The 15,723-nt window shown below is 40.3% G+C and overlaps 11 non-coding genes across 11 annotated transcripts; all 11 read left to right on the top strand.

Annotated features, from left to right (window-relative positions):
• The first annotated feature begins 804 nt into the window (after positions 1–804).
• trnas-gcu (transfer RNA serine (anticodon GCU)) lies at positions 805–886 on the top strand. Its single transcript has one exon. It is a non-coding gene; the product is annotated as a tRNA-Ser (tRNA).
• Positions 887–2,252: 1,366 nt separating this feature from the next.
• trnas-gcu (transfer RNA serine (anticodon GCU)) lies at positions 2,253–2,334 on the top strand. Its single transcript has one exon. It is a non-coding gene; the product is annotated as a tRNA-Ser (tRNA).
• Positions 2,335–3,700: 1,366 nt separating this feature from the next.
• On the top strand, positions 3,701–3,782 carry trnas-gcu (transfer RNA serine (anticodon GCU)). Its single transcript has one exon. It is a non-coding gene; the product is annotated as a tRNA-Ser (tRNA).
• A 1,366-nt stretch (positions 3,783–5,148) lies between these two features.
• Positions 5,149–5,230, top strand: trnas-gcu (transfer RNA serine (anticodon GCU)). Its single transcript has one exon. It is a non-coding gene; the product is annotated as a tRNA-Ser (tRNA).
• Positions 5,231–6,596: 1,366 nt separating this feature from the next.
• trnas-gcu (transfer RNA serine (anticodon GCU)) lies at positions 6,597–6,678 on the top strand. The gene has a single exon. It is a non-coding gene; the product is annotated as a tRNA-Ser (tRNA).
• Positions 6,679–8,044: 1,366 nt separating this feature from the next.
• Positions 8,045–8,126, top strand: trnas-gcu (transfer RNA serine (anticodon GCU)). The gene has a single exon. It is a non-coding gene; the product is annotated as a tRNA-Ser (tRNA).
• Positions 8,127–9,492: 1,366 nt separating this feature from the next.
• On the top strand, positions 9,493–9,574 carry trnas-gcu (transfer RNA serine (anticodon GCU)). Its single transcript has one exon. It is a non-coding gene; the product is annotated as a tRNA-Ser (tRNA).
• Positions 9,575–10,940: 1,366 nt separating this feature from the next.
• Positions 10,941–11,022, top strand: trnas-gcu (transfer RNA serine (anticodon GCU)). The gene has a single exon. It is a non-coding gene; the product is annotated as a tRNA-Ser (tRNA).
• Positions 11,023–12,388: 1,366 nt separating this feature from the next.
• trnas-gcu (transfer RNA serine (anticodon GCU)) lies at positions 12,389–12,470 on the top strand. The gene has a single exon. It is a non-coding gene; the product is annotated as a tRNA-Ser (tRNA).
• Positions 12,471–13,836: 1,366 nt separating this feature from the next.
• On the top strand, positions 13,837–13,918 carry trnas-gcu (transfer RNA serine (anticodon GCU)). The gene has a single exon. It is a non-coding gene; the product is annotated as a tRNA-Ser (tRNA).
• Positions 13,919–15,284: 1,366 nt separating this feature from the next.
• trnas-gcu (transfer RNA serine (anticodon GCU)) lies at positions 15,285–15,366 on the top strand. Its single transcript has one exon. It is a non-coding gene; the product is annotated as a tRNA-Ser (tRNA).
• The last annotated feature ends 357 nt before the right edge of the window (positions 15,367–15,723 follow it).

Here is a 15,723-nt window from a genome sequence, read left to right as displayed (position 1 = left end):
TTAGTTGGCCCCCTTCTTAAATGGGCTGTAAAGCTAACGAATAAACAGAGTTTGCACATTGTACATGTCTTTGTATACAAAGTGCTGTTACAAGGACAATCGTGGAAGAGAGTTTGAGTCGGTGGCTAGCGATTTCTTCAAGCTCAATATGCTCAATTGATCAGGGTCTACTGAAAAGAAGAAATCAACAATACTGAAACAATGACATACCAGAGTAGAATAATAGCATTCCACTGCTGTTTTAAGGTTCAATCCCATGCTAATTGGCAAAACCTGTTTTCAGGTGCCCTAGACTAAATTGTAAATCTTCTACTCTTGAATTCAACTCAGTCCTTCAACCCTGACCAGGATGTTAAGGTGATGGGTAGGTAATCCTCTAACCTCTGCATGAGAATTTCTATGTTGAAAACGAGTTTGTCCTTGAACTGAACTTATATCCTCAAACAGTTGATGTGGTCACAGATATGTCAAAGTGAAGTATTGATAGTCCATTGTGTTCTGGACCTGTGTGTTTGAAACCCATCTTTGTCCACAAGGCTTTGTTTACATATTCTCAGAATGACTGGGCTTGTTGAGTTTGTATCCTTCTGAAGGCTGTTTTAAATCTCGATGACACCAATCAACTTGGCTGAACGGATGCTGAAAGTAAAAGGCTCATTAGTTGGCCCCCTTCGTAAATGGGCTGTAAAGCTAACGAATAAACAGAGTTTGCACAATGTACATGTCTTTGTATACAAAGTGCTGTTACAAGGCATACTGAATTTGTTTTCATCTTTTAATTTGCAGTTAGAAAAAGTAAGATGTGACGAGGTGGCCGAGAGGTTAAGGCGATGGACTGCTAATCCATTGTGCTGTGCACGCGTGGGTTCGAATCCCACCTTCGTCGTTGATGCTAAAACAAGCTCTAGTCAGATGTGTGTACTCTAGATGGTTAAAGGCATAGTCTTATTGTTTGAGATGGGTCTGAATGCTTTTGGCTGGAATGATCAGGGTCTACTGAAAATAAGGAAACAACAGTGCTGAAACAATGACATACCAGTGCAGTGTAATAGCATTTAACTGCTGTTTTCAGGAGCCATAGACCAAATTGTTAATCTTCTACTCTTGAATTCAACTCAGTCCTTCAACCCTGACCTGGATGTTAGGGAGATTGGTAGGTAAACCTCTAACATCTGCATGAGAATTTCTATTGTGAACATGAGTTTGTCCTTGAACTGAACTTCTATCCCCAAACCGTTGATGTGGTCAGAGATATGTTAAAGTGAAGTATGGATAGTCCATTGTGTTCGGGACCTGTGTGTCTTTGAAACCCATCTTTGTCCCCAAAGCTTTGTTTACATATTCTCAGAATGACTGGGATTGTTGAGTTTGTATCCTTCTGAAGGCTGTTTTAAATCTCGATGAAACCTATCAACTTGTCTGAACGGATACTGAAAGTAAAAGGATCATTAGTTGGCCCCCTTCTTAAATGGGCTGTAAAGCTAACGAATAAATAGAGTTTGCACAATGTACATGTCTTTGTATACAAAGTGCTGTTACAAGGACAATCGTGGAGGAGAGTTTGAGTCGGTGGCTAGCGATTTCTTCAAGCTCAATATACTCAATTGATCAGGGTCTACTGAAAATAAGAAACCAACAATGCTGAAACAATGACATACCAGAGCAGAATAATAGCATTCCACTGCTGTTTTAAGGTTCAATCCCATGCTAATTGGCAAAACCTGTTTTCAGGTGCCCTAGACTAAATTGTAAATCTTCTACTCTTGAATTCAACTCAGTCCTTCAACCCTGACCAGGATGTTAAGGTGATGGGTAGGTAATCCTCTAACCTCTGCATGAGAATTTCTATGTTGAAAACGAGTTTGTCCTTGAACTGAACTTATATCCCCAAACAGTTGATGTGGTCACAGATATGTCAAAGTGAAGTATTGATAGTCCATTGTGTTCTGGACCTGTGTGTTTGAAACCCATCTTTGTCCACAAGGCTTTGTTTACATATTCTCAGAATGACTGGGCTTGTTGAGTTTGTATCCTTCTGAAGGCTGTTTTAAATCTCGATGACACCAATCAACTTGGCTGAACGGATGCTGAAAGTAAAAGGCTCATTAGTTGGCCCCCTTCGTAAATGGGCTGTAAAGCTAACGAATAAACAGAGTTTGCACAATGTACATGTCTTTGTATACAAAGTGCTGTTACAAGGCATACTGAATTTGTTTTCATCTTTTAATTTGCAGTTAGAAAAAGTAAGATGTGACGAGGTGGCCGAGAGGTTAAGGCGATGGACTGCTAATCCATTGTGCTGTGCACGCGTGGGTTGGAATCCCACCTTTGTCGTTGATGCTAAAACAAGCTCTAGTCAGATGTGTGTACTCTAGATGGTTAAAGGCATAGTCTTATTGTTTGAGATGGGTCTGAATGCTTTTGGCTGGAATGATCAGGGTCTATTGAAAATAAGGAAACAACAGTGCTGAAACAATGACATACCAGTGCAGTGTAATAGCATTTAACTGCTGTTTTCAGGAGCCATAGACCAAATTGTTAATCTTCTACTCTTGAATTCAACTCAGTCCTTCAACCCTGACCTGGATGTTAGGGAGATTGGTAGGTAAACCTCTAACATCTGCATGAGAATTTCTATTGTGAACATGAGTTTGTCCTTGAACTGAACTTCTATCCCCAAACCGTTGATGTGGTCAGAGATATGTTAAAGTGAAGTATGGATAGTCCATTGTGTTCGGGACCTGTGTGTCTTTGAAACCCATCTTTGTCCACAAGGCTTTGTTTACATATTCTCAGAATGACTGGGCTTGTTGAGTTTTTATGCTTCTGAAGGCTGTTTTAAATCTCGATGACACCTATCAACTTGTCTGAACGGATACTGAAAGTAAAAGGATCATTAGTTGGCCCCCTTCTTAAATGGGCTGTAAAGCTAACGAATAAACAGAGTTTGCACATTGTACATGTCTTTGTATACAAAGTGCTGTTACAAGGACAATCGTGGAAGAGAGTTTGAGTCGGTGGCTAGCGATTTCTTCAAGCTCAATATGCTCAATTGATCAGGGTCTACTGAAAAGAAGAAATCAACAATACTGAAACAATGACATACCAGAGTAGAATAATAGCATTCCACTGCTGTTTTAAGGTTCAATCCCATGCTAATTGGCAAAACCTGTTTTCAGGTGCCCTAGACTAAATTGTAAATCTTCTACTCTTGAATTCAACTCAGTCCTTCAACCCTGACCAGGATGTTAAGGTGATGGGTAGGTAATCCTCTAACCTCTGCATGAGAATTTCTATGTTGAAAACGAGTTTGTCCTTGAACTGAACTTATATCCCCAAACAGTTGATGTGGTCACAGATATGTCAAAGTGAAGTATTGATAGTCCATTGTGTTCTGGACCTGTGTGTTTGAAACCCATCTTTGTCCACAAGGCTTTGTTTACATATTCTCAGAATGACTGGGCTTGTTGAGTTTGTATCCTTCTGAAGGCTGTTTTAAATCTCGATGACACCAATCAACTTGGCTGAACGGATGCTGAAAGTAAAAGGCTCATTAGTTGGCCCCCTTCGTAAATGGGCTGTAAAGCTAACGAATAAACAGAGTTTGCACAATGTACATGTCTTTGTATACAAAGTGCTGTTACAAGGCATACTGAATTTGTTTTCATCTTTTAATTTGCAGTTAGAAAAAGTAAGATGTGACGAGGTGGCCGAGAGGTTAAGGCGATGGACTGCTAATCCATTGTGCTGTGCACGCGTGGGTTCGAATCCCACCTTCGTCGTTGATGCTAAAACAAGCTCTAGTCAGATGTGTGTACTCTAGATGGTTAAAGGCATAGTCTTATTGTTTGAGATGGGTCTGAATGCTTTTGGCTGGAATGATCAGGGTCTACTGAAAATAAGGAAACAACAGTGCTGAAACAATGACATACCAGTGCAGTGTAATAGCATTTAACTGCTGTTTTCAGGAGCCATAGACCAAATTGTTAATCTTCTACTCTTGAATTCAACTCAGTCCTTCAACCCTGACCTGGATGTTAGGGAGATTGGTAGGTAAACCTCTAACATCTGCATGAGAATTTCTATTGTGAACATGAGTTTGTCCTTGAACTGAACTTCTATCCCCAAACCGTTGATGTGGTCAGAGATATGTTAAAGTGAAGTATGGATAGTCCATTGTGTTCGGGACCTGTGTGTCTTTGAAACCCATCTTTGTCCCCAAAGCTTTGTTTACATATTCTCAGAATGACTGGGATTGTTGAGTTTGTATCCTTCTGAAGGCTGTTTTAAATCTCGATGAAACCTATCAACTTGTCTGAACGGATACTGAAAGTAAAAGGATCATTAGTTGGCCCCCTTCTTAAATGGGCTGTAAAGCTAACGAATAAATAGAGTTTGCACAATGTACATGTCTTTGTATACAAAGTGCTGTTACAAGGACAATCGTGGAGGAGAGTTTGAGTCGGTGGCTAGCGATTTCTTCAAGCTCAATATACTCAATTGATCAGGGTCTACTGAAAATAAGAAACCAACAATGCTGAAACAATGACATACCAGAGCAGAATAATAGCATTCCACTGCTGTTTTAAGGTTCAATCCCATGCTAATTGGCAAAACCTGTTTTCAGGTGCCCTAGACTAAATTGTAAATCTTCTACTCTTGAATTCAACTCAGTCCTTCAACCCTGACCAGGATGTTAAGGTGATGGGTAGGTAATCCTCTAACCTCTGCATGAGAATTTCTATGTTGAAAACGAGTTTGTCCTTGAACTGAACTTATATCCCCAAACAGTTGATGTGGTCACAGATATGTCAAAGTGAAGTATTGATAGTCCATTGTGTTCTGGACCTGTGTGTTTGAAACCCATCTTTGTCCACAAGGCTTTGTTTACATATTCTCAGAATGACTGGGCTTGTTGAGTTTGTATCCTTCTGAAGGCTGTTTTAAATCTCGATGACACCAATCAACTTGGCTGAACGGATGCTGAAAGTAAAAGGCTCATTAGTTGGCCCCCTTCGTAAATGGGCTGTAAAGCTGACGAATAAACAGAGTTTGCACAATGTACATGTCTTTGTATACAAAGTGCTGTTACAAGGCATACTGAATTTGTTTTCATCTTTTAATTTGCAGTTAGAAAAAGTAAGCTGTGACGAGGTGGCCGAGAGGTTAAGGCGATGGACTGCTAATCCATTGTGCTGTGCACGTGTGGGTTCGAATCCCACCTTTGTCGTTGATGCTAAAACAAGCTCTAGTCAGATGTGTGTACTCTAGATGGTTAGAGGCGTAGTCTTATTGTTTGAGATGGGTCTGAATGCTTTTGGCTGGAATGATCAGGGTCTACTGAAAATAAGGAAACAACAGTGCTGAAACAATGACATACCAGTGCAGTGTAATAGCATTTAACTGCTGTTTTCAGGAGCCATAGACCAAATTGTTAATCTTCTACTCTTGAATTCAACTCAGTCCTTCAACCCTAACCTGGATGTTAGGGAGATTGGTAGGTAAACCTCTAACATCTGCATGAGAATTTCTATTGTGAACATGAGTTTGTCCTTGAACTGAACATCTATCCCCAAACCGTTGATGTGGTCAGAGATATGTTAAAGTGAAGTATGGATAGTCCATTGTGTTCGGGACCTGTGTGTCTTTGAAACCCATCTTTGTCCCCAAAGCTTTGTTTACATATTCTCAGAATGACTGGGATTGTTGAGTTTGTATCCTTCTGAAGGCTGTTTTTAATCTCGATGACACCAATCAACTTGTCTGAACGGATGGTGAAAGTAAAAGGATCATTAGCTGGCCCCCTTCTTAAATGGGCTGTAAAGCTAACGAATAAACAGAGTTTGCACATTGTACATGTCTTTGTATACAAAGTGCTGTTACAACGACAATCGTGGAAGAGAGTTTGAGTCGGTGGCTAGCGATTTCTTCAAGCTCAATATGCTCAATTGATCAGGGTCTACTGAAAAGAAGAAATCAACAATACTGAAACAATGACATACCAGAGTAGAATAATAGCATTCCACTGCTGTTTTAAGGTTCAATCCCATGCTAATTGGCAAAACCTGTTTTCAGGTGCCCTAGACTAAATTGTAAATCTTCTACTCTTGAATTCAACTCAGTCCTTCAACCCTGACCAGGATGTTAAGGTGATGGGTAGGTAATCCTCTAACCTCTGCATGAGAATTTCTATGTTGAAAACGAGTTTGTCCTTGAACTGAACTTATATCCCCAAACAGTTGATGTGGTCACAGATATGTCAAAGTGAAGTATTGATAGTCCATTGTGTTCTGGACCTGTGTGTTTGAAACCCATCTTTGTCCACAAGGCTTTGTTTACATATTCTCAGAATGACTGGGCTTGTTGAGTTTGTATCCTTCTGAAGGCTGTTTTAAATCTCGATGACACCAATCAACTTGGCTGAACGGATGCTGAAAGTAAAAGGCTCATTAGTTGGCCCCCTTCGTAAATGGGCTGTAAAGCTAACGAATAAACAGAGTTTGCACAATGTACATGTCTTTGTATACAAAGTGCTGTTACAAGGCATACTGAATTTGTTTTCATCTTTTAATTTGCAGTTAGAAAAAGTAAGATGTGATGAGGTGGCCGAGAGGTTAAGGCGATGGACTGCTAATCCATTGTGCTGTGCACGCGTGGGTTCGAATCCCGCCTTCGTCGTTGATGCTAAAACAAGCTCTAGTCAGATGTGTGTACTCTAGATGGTTAAAGGCATAGTCTTATTGTTTGAGATGGGTCTGAATGCTTTTGGCTGGAATGATCAGGGTCTACTGAAAATAAGGAATCAACAGTGCTGAAACAATGACATACCAGTGCAGTGTAATAGCATTTAACTGCTGTTTTCAGGTGCCCTAGACCAAATTGTAAATCTTCTACTCTTGAATTCAACTCAGTCCTTCAACCCTGACCTGGATGTTAAGGAGATGGGTAGGTAAACCTCTAACATCTGCATGAGAATTTCAATTGTGAACATGAGTTTGTCATTGAACTGAACTTCTATCCCCAAACAGTTGATGTGGTCACAGATATGTTAAAGTGAAGTATGGATAGTCCATTGTGTTCGGGACCTGTGTGTCTTTGAAACCCATCTTTGTCCCCAAAGCTTTGTTTACATATTCTCAGAATGACTGGGATTGTTGAGTTTGTATCCTTCTGAAGGCTGTTTTTAATCTCGATGACACCAATCAACTTGTCTGAACGGATGGTGAAAGTAAAAGGATCATTAGCTGGCCCCCTTCTTAAATGGGCTGTAAAGCTAACGAATAAACAGAGTTTGCACATTGTACATGTCTTTGTATACAAAGTGCTGTTACAACGACAATCGTGGAAGAGAGTTTGAGTCGGTGGCTAGCGATTTCTTCAAGCTCAATATGCTCAATTGATCAGGGTCTACTGAAAAGAAGAAATCAACAATACTGAAACAATGACATACCAGAGTAGAATAATAGCATTCCACTGCTGTTTTAAGGTTCAATCCCATGCTAATTGGCAAAACCTGTTTTCAGGTGCCCTATACTAAATTGTAAATCTTCTACTCTTGAATTCAACTCAGTCCTTCAACCCTGACCAGGATGTTAAGGTGATGGGTAGGTAATCCTCTAACCTCTGCATGAGAATTTCTATGTTGAAAACGAGTTTGTCCTTGAACTGAACTTATATCCCCAAACAGTTGATGTGGTCACAGATATGTCAAAGTGAAGTATTGATAGTCCATTGTGTTCTGGACCTGTGTGTTTGAAACCCATCTTTGTCCACAAGGCTTTGTTTACATATTCTCAGAATGACTGGGCTTGTTGAGTTTGTATCCTTCTGAAGGCTGTTTTAAATCTCGATGACACCAATCAACTTGGCTGAACGGATGCTGAAAGTAAAAGGCTCATTAGTTGGCCCCCTTCGTAAATGGGCTGTAAAGCTAACGAATAAACAGAGTTTGCACAATGTACATGTCTTTGTATACAAAGTGCTGTTACAAGGCATACTGAATTTGTTTTCATCTTTTAATTTGCAGTTAGAAAAAGTAAGATGTGACGAGGTGGCCGAGAGGTTAAGGCGATGGACTGCTAATCCATTGTGCTGTGCACGCGTGGGTTCGAATCCCACCTTTGTCGTTGATGCTAAAACAAGCTCTAGTCAGATGTGTGTACTCTAGATGGTTAAAGGCATAGTCTTATTGTTTGAGATGGGTCTGAATGCTTTTGGCTGGAATGATCAGGGTCTACTGAAAATAAGGAATCAACAGTGCTGAAACAATGACATACCAGTGCAGTGTAATAGCATTTAACTGCTGTTTTCAGGTGCCCTAGACCAAATTGTAAATCTTCTACTCTTGAATTCAACTCAGTCCTTCAACCCTGACCTGGATGTTAAGGAGATGGGTAGGTAAACCTCTAACATCTGCATGAGAATTTCAATTGTGAACATGAGTTTGTCATTGAACTGAACTTCTATCCCCAAACAGTTGATGTGGTCACAGATATGTTAAAGTGAAGTATGGATAGTCCATTGTGTTCGGGACCTGTGTGTCTTTGAAACCCATCTTTGTCCACAAGGCTTTGTTTACATATTCTCAGAATGACTGGGCTTGTTGAGTTTTTATGCTTCTGAAGGCTGTTTTAAATCTCGATGACACCTATCAACTTGTCTGAACGGATACTGAAAGTAAAAGGATCATTAGTTGGCCCCCTTCTTAAATGGGCTGTAAAGCTAACGAATAAATAGAGTTTGCACAATGTACATGTCTTTGTATACAAAGTGCTGTTACAAGGACAATCGTGGAGGAGAGTTTGAGTCGGTGGCTAGCGATTTCTTCAAGCTCAATATACTCAATTGATCAGGGTCTACTGAAAATAAGAAACCAACAATGCTGAAACAATGACATACCAGAGCAGAATAATAGCATTCCACTGCTGTTTTAAGGTTCAATCCCATGCTAATTGGCAAAACCTGTTTTCAGGTGCCCTAGACTAAATTGTAAATCTTCTACTCTTGAATTCAACTCAGTCCTTCAACCCTGACCAGGATGTTAAGGTGATGGGTAGGTAATCCTCTAACCTCTGCATGAGAATTTCTATGTTGAAAACGAGTTTGTCCTTGAACTGAACTTATATCCCCAAACAGTTGATGTGGTCACAGATATGTCAAAGTGAAGTATTGATAGTCCATTGTGTTCTGGACCTGTGTGTTTGAAACCCATCTTTGTCCACAAGGCTTTGTTTACATATTCTCAGAATGACTGGGCTTGTTGAGTTTGTATCCTTCTGAAGGCTGTTTTAAATCTCGATGACACCAATCAACTTGGCTGAACGGATGCTGAAAGTAAAAGGCTCATTAGTTGGCCCCCTTCGTAAATGGGCTGTAAAGCTAACGAATAAACAGAGTTTGCACAATGTACATGTCTTTGTATACAAAGTGCTGTTACAAGGCATACTGAAATTGTTTTCATCTTTTAATTTGCAGTTAGAAAAAGTAAGATGTGACGAGGTGGCCGAGAGGTTAAGGCGATGGACTGCTACTCCATTGTGCTGTGCACGCGTGGGTTCGAATCCCACCTTCGTCGTTGATGCTAAAACAAGCTCTAGTCAGATGTGTGTACTCTAGATGGTTAAAAGCATAGTCTTATTGTTTGAGATGGGTCTGAATGCTTTTGGCTGGAATGATCAGGGTCTACTGAAAATAAGGAATCAACAGTGCTGAAACAATGACATACCAGTGCAGTGTAATAGCATTTAACTGCTGTTTTCAGGAGCCCTAGACCAAATTGTTAATCTTCTACTCTTGAATTCAACTCAGTCCTTCAACCCTGACCTGGATGTTAAGGACATGGGTAGGTAAACCTCTAACATCTGCATGAGAATTTCTATTATGAACATGAGTTTGTCCTTGAACTGAACTTCTATCCCCAAACCGTTGATGTGGTCAGAGATATGTTAAAGTGAAGTATGGATAGTCCATTGTGTTCGGGACCTGTGTGTCTTTGAAACCCATCTTTGTCCCCAAAGCTTTGTTTACATATTCTCAGAATGACTGGGATTGTTGAGTTTGTATCCTTCTGAAGGCTGTTTTAAATCTCGATGACACCAATCAACTTGTCTGAACGGATGGTGAAAGTAAAAGGATCATTAGTTGGCCCCCTTCTTAAATGGGCTGTAAAGCTAACGAATAAACAGAGTTTGCACATTGTACATGTCTTTGTATACAAAGTGCTGTTACAACGACAATCGTGGAAGAGAGTTTGAGTCGGTGGCTAGCGATTTCTTCAAGCTCAATATGCTAAATTGATCAGGGTCTACTGAAAATAAGGAATCAACAGGGCTGAAACAATGACATACCAGAGCAGAATAATAGCATTCCACTGCTGTTTTAAGGTTCATTCCCATGCTAATTGGCAAAACCTGTTTTCAGGTGCCCTAGACTAAATTGTAAATCTTCTACTCTTGAATTCAACTCAGTCCTTCAACCCTGACCAGGATGTTAAGGTGATGGGTAGGTAATCCTCTAACCTCTGCATGAGAATTTCTATGTTGAAAACGAGTTTGTCCTTGAACTGAACTTATATCCCCAAACAGTTGATGTGGTCACAGATATGTCAAAGTGAAGTATTGATAGTCCATTGTGTTCTGGACCTGTGTGTTTGAAACCCATCTTTGTCCACAAGGCTTTGTTTACATATTCTCAGAATGACTGGGCTTGTTGAGTTTGTATCCTTCTGAAGGCTGTTTTAAATCTCGATGACACCAATCAACTTGGCTGAACGGATGCTGAAAGTAAAAGGCTCATTAGTTGGCCCCCTTCGTAAATGGGCTGTAAAGCTAACGAATAAACAGAGTTTGCACAATGTACATGTCTTTGTATACAAAGTGCTGTTACAAGGCATACTGAATTTGTTTTCATCTTTTAATTTGCAGTTAGAAAAAGTAAGATGTGACGAGGTGGCCGAGAGGTTAAGGCGATGGACTGCTAATCCATTGTGCTGTGCACGCGTGGGTTGGAATCCCACCTTCGTCGTTGATGCTAAAACAAGCTCTAGTCAGATGTGTGTACTCTAGATGGTTAAAGGCATTGTCTTATTGTTTGAGATGGGTCTGAATGCTTTTGGCTGGAATGATCAGGGTCTACTGAAAATAAGGAAACAACAGTGCTGAAACAATGACATACCAGTGCAGTGTAATAGCATTTAACTGCTGTTTTCAGGAGCCATAGACCAAATTGTTAATCTTCTACTCTTGAATTCAACTCAGTCCTTCAACCCTGACCTGGATGTTAGGGAGATTGGTAGGTAAACCTCTAACATCTGCATGAGAATTTCTATTGTGAACATGAGTTTGTCCTTGAACTGAACTTCTATCCCCAAACCGTTGATGTGGTCAGAGATATGTTAAAGTGAAGTATGGATAGTCCATTGTGTTCGGGACCTGTGTGTCTTTGAAACCCATCTTTGTCCCCAAAGCTTTGTTTACATATTCTCAGAATGACTGGGATTGTTGAGTTTGTATCCTTCTGAAGGCTGTTTTTAATCTCGATGACACCAATCAACTTGTCTGAACGGATGGTGAAAGTAAAAGGATCATTAGCTGGCCCCCTTCTTAAATGGGCTGTAAAGCTAACGAATAAACAGAGTTTGCACATTGTACATGTCTTTGTATACAAAGTGCTGTTACAACGACAATCGTGGAAGAGAGTTTGAGTCGGTGGCTAGCGATTTCTTCAAGCTCAATATGCTCAATTGATCAGGGTCTACTGAAAAGAAGAAATCAACAATACTGAAACAATGACATACCAGAGTAGAATAATAGCATTCCACTGCTGTTTTAAGGTTCAATCCCATGCTAATTGGCAAAACCTGTTTTCAGGTGCCCTAGACTAAATTGTAAATCTTCTACTCTTGAATTCAACTCAGTCCTTCAACCCTGACCAGGATGTTAAGGTGATGGGTAGGTAATCCTCTAACCTCTGCATGAGAATTTCTATGTTGAAAACGAGTTTGTCCTTGAACTGAACTTATATCCCCAAACAGTTGATGTGGTCACAGATATGTCAAAGTGAAGTATTGATAGTCCATTGTGTTCTGGACCTGTGTGTTTGAAACCCATCTTTGTCCACAAGGCTTTGTTTACATATTCTCAGAATGACTGGGCTTGTTGAGTTTGTATCCTTCTGAAGGCTGTTTTAAATCTCGATGACACCAATCAACTTGGCTGAACGGATGCTGAAAGTAAAAGGCTCATTAGTTGGCCCCCTTCGTAAATGGGCTGTAAAGCTAACGAATAAACAGAGTTTGCACAATGTACATGTCTTTGTATACAAAGTGCTGTTACAAGGCATACTGAATTTGTTTTCATCTTTTAATTTGCAGTTAGAAAAAGTAAGCTGTGACGGGGTGGCCGAGAGGTTAAGGCGATGGACTGCTAATCCATTGTGCTGTGCACGCGTGGGTTCGAATCCCACCTTTGTCGTTGATGCTAAAACAAGCTCTAGTCAGATGTGTGTACTCTAGATGGTTAAAGGCATAGTCTTATTGTTTGAGATGGGTCTGAATGCTTTTGGCTGGATTGATCAGGGTCTACTGAAAATAAGGAAACAACAGTGCTGAAACAATGACATACCAGTGCAGTGTAATAGCATTTAACTGCTGTTTTCAGGAGCCATAGACCAAATTGTTAATCTTCTACTCTTGAATTCAACTCAGTCCTTCAACCCTGACCTGGATGTTAGGGAGATTGGTAGGTAAACCTCTAACATCTGCATGAGAATTTCTATTGTGAACATGAGTTTGTCCTTGAACTGAACTTCTATCCCCAAACCGTTGATGTGGTCAGAGATATGTTAAAGTGAAGTATGGATAGTCCATTGTGTTCGGGACCTGTGTGTCTTTGAAACCCATCTTTGTCCCCAAAGCTTTGTTTACATATTCTCAGAATGACTGGGATTGTTGAGTTTGTATCCTTCTGAAGGCTGTTTTTAATCTCGATGACACCAATCAACTTGTCTGAACGGATGGTGAAAGTAAAAGGATCATTAGCTGGCCCCCTTCTTAAATGGGCTGTAAAGCTAACGAATAAACAGAGTTTGCACATTGTACATGTCTTTGTATACAAAGTGCTGTTACAACGACAATCGTGGAAGAGAGTTTGAGTCGGTGGCTAGCGATTTCTTCAAGCTCAATATGCTAAATTGATCAGGGTCTACTGAAAAGAAGAAATCAACAATACTGAAACAATGACATACCAGAGTAGAATAATAGCATTCCACTGCTGTTTTAAGGTTCAATCCCATGCTAATTGGCAAAACCTGTTTTCAGGTGCCCTAGACTAAATTGTAAATCTTCTACTCTTGAATTCAACTCAGTCCTTCAACCCTGACCAGGATGTTAAGGTGATGGGTAGGTAATCCTCTAACCTCTGCATGAGAATTTCTATGTTGAAAACGAGTTTGTCCTTGAACTGAACTTATATCCCCAAACAGTTGATGTGGTCACAGATATGTCAAAGTGAAGTATTGATAGTCCATTGTGTTCTGGACCTGTGTGTTTGAAACCCATCTTTGTCCACAAGGCTTTGTTTACATATTCTCAGAATGACTGGGCTTGTTGAGTTTGTATCCTTCTGAAGGCTGTTTTAAATCTCGATGACACCAATCAACTTGGCTGAACGGATGCTGAAAGTAAAAGGCTCATTAGTTGGCCCCCTTCGTAAATGGGCTGTAAAGCTAACGAATAAACAGAGTTTGCACAATGTACATGTCTTTGTATACAAAGTGCTGTTACAAGGCATACTGAATTTGTTTTCATCTTTTAATTTGCAGTTAGAAAAAGTAAGCTGTGACGGGGTGGCGGAGAGGTTAAGGCGATGGACTGCTAATCCATTGTGCTGTGCACGCGTGGGTTCGAATCCCACCTTTGTCGTTGATGCTAAAACAAGCTCTAGTCAGATGTGTGTACTCTAGATGGTTAAAGGCATAGTCTTATTGTTTGAGATGGGTCTGAATGCTTTTGGCTGGATTGATCAGGGTCTACTGAAAATAAGGAAACAACAGTGCTGAAACAATGACATACCAGTGCAGTGTAATAGCATTTAACTGCTGTTTTCAGGAGCCATAGACCAAATTGTTAATCTTCTACTCTTGAATTCAACTCAGTCCTTCAACCCTGACCTGGATGTTAGGGAGATTGGTAGGTAAACCTCTAACATCTGCATGAGAATTTCTATTGTGAACATGAGTTTGTCCTTGAACTGAACTTCTATCCCCAAACCGTTGATGTGGTCAGAGATATGTTAAAGTGAAGTATGGATAGTCCATTGTGTTCGGGACCTGTGTGTCTTTGAAACCCATCTTTGTCCCCAAAGCTTTGTTTACATATTCTCAGAATGACTGGGATTGTTGAGTTTGTATCCTTCTGAAGGCTGTTTTTAATCTCGATGACACCAATCAACTTGTCTGAACGGATGGTGAAAGTAAAAGGATCATTAGCTGGCCCCCTTCTTAAATGGGCTGTAAAGCTAACGAATAAACAGAGTTTGCACATTGTACATGTCTTTGTATACAAAGTGCTGTTACAACGACAATCGTGGAAGAGAGTTTGAGTCGGTGGCTAGCGATTTCTTCAAGCTCAATATGCTAAATTGATCAGGGTCTACTGAAAATAAGGAATCAACAGGGCTGAAACAATGACATACCAGAGCAGAGTAATAGCATTCCACTGCTGTTTTAAGGTTCATTCCCATGCTAATTGGCAAAACCTGTTTTCAGGTGCCCTAGACTAAATTGTAAATCTTCTACTCTTGAATTCAACTCAGTCCTTCAACCCTGACCAGGATATTAACGTGATGGTTAAGTAATCCTCTAACCTCTGCATGAGAATTTCTATGTTGAAAATGAGTTTGTCCTTGAACTGAACTTATATCCCCAAACAGTTGATGTGGTCACAGATATGTCAAAGTGAAGTATGGATAGTCCATTGTGTTCTGGACCTGTGTGTTTGAAACCCATCTTTGTCCACAAGGCTTTGTTTACATATTCTCAGAATGACTGGGCTTGTTGAGTTTGTATCCTTCTGAAGGCTGTTTTAAATCTCGATGACACCAATCAACTTGGCTGAACGGATGCTGAAAGTAAAAGGATCATTAGTTGGCCCCCTTCGTAAATGGGCTGTAAAGCTAACGAATAAACAGAGTTTGCACAATGTACATGTCTTTGTATGCAAAGTGCTGTTACAAGGCATACTGAATTTGTTTTCATCTTTTAATTTGCAGTTAGAAAAAGTAAGATGTGACGAGGTGGCCGAGAGGTTAAGGCGATGGACTGCTAATCCATTGTGCTGTGCATGCGTGGGTTCGAATCCCACCTTCGTCGTTGATCCTAAAACAAGCTCTAGTCAGATGTGTGTACTCTAGATGGTTAAAGGCATAGTCTTATTGTTTGAGATGGGTCTGAATGCTTTTGGCTGGAATGATCAGGGTCTACTGAAAATAAGGAATCAACAGTACTGAAACAATGACATACCAGTGCAGTGTAATAGCATTTAACTGCTGTTTTCAGGAGCCCTAGACCAAATTGTTAATCTTCTACTCTTGAATTCAACTCAGTCCTTCAACCCTGACCTGGATGTTAAGGAGATGGGTAGGTAAACCTCTAACATCTGCATGAGAATTTCTATTGTGAACATGAGTTTGTCCTTGAACTGAACTTCTATCCCCAAACCGTTGATGT

This window comes from Electrophorus electricus, chromosome 3, assembly GCF_041902795.1.
Source record: "Electrophorus electricus isolate QZ-2024a chromosome 3, ASM4190279v1, whole genome shotgun sequence".
Classification (NCBI taxonomy): domain Eukaryota; kingdom Metazoa; phylum Chordata; class Actinopteri; order Gymnotiformes; family Gymnotidae; genus Electrophorus; species Electrophorus electricus.
Note: the sequence above shows the minus strand (reverse complement) of the source record. Positions and strands in the feature narration are given on the sequence as shown.